The sequence below is a fragment of the Ciona intestinalis genome, chromosome 1 (assembly GCF_000224145.3).
Source record: "Ciona intestinalis chromosome 1, KH, whole genome shotgun sequence".
NCBI lineage: Eukaryota > Metazoa > Chordata > Ascidiacea > Phlebobranchia > Cionidae > Ciona > Ciona intestinalis.
The window spans coordinates 4,640,837-4,641,348 of NC_020166.2; the positions used below are offsets into that span (position 1 = coordinate 4,640,837).

The window sequence follows — 512 nt, forward strand, 5'->3', positions numbered from 1 at the left end:
CAGAAATATACTGTATCTTGAAAAATAGGTCTAACGTTTATTTTTCTGCCCTACTGCTAGAGTTTTTAACATGTTACCTATACATTATATTATTGCATAACAATTGGTATTGTTAGAACGACAATGGGTAATGTTCGAACATCAATGGATAAATATTGTATCCTACAAATGTATATGAACTTGTATTAACAGAAAATTGAATATAACTGTTGTTAAAGTTTTTATTTTTGCTACAAATTGGGTAATACTACTCCGTTTTTAGCACAAGCCACTTCTCATAAATTATCACCAAGCGCAAATGACCAAACTTCCAATATATTTTAAAAATATTATCTTTTTATTATGTCAGTATCTTATAGTTGAATAACCCCTGAGGTATAAATTACTAAATTAAAAGCAAATTTTTCAAAGTTTGGCAATGAAAACATACAAAACTACAATGTGGGGAAAGATGGGACTCTAAATTAAAATATATATACACTAGCAGTATTCTGCAACTTGTAATTTAACCT

At 28.1% G+C, this 512-nt stretch overlaps 1 protein-coding gene across 1 annotated transcript in view; it reads right to left on the reverse strand.

Moving 5' to 3' along the window:
• The window catches only part of LOC100181753 (integrin beta-1), a 22,468-nt gene that overhangs the window by 12,281 nt on the left and 9,675 nt on the right, over window positions 1-512 (reverse strand). The gene's annotated exons all lie outside the window — the stretch shown is intronic.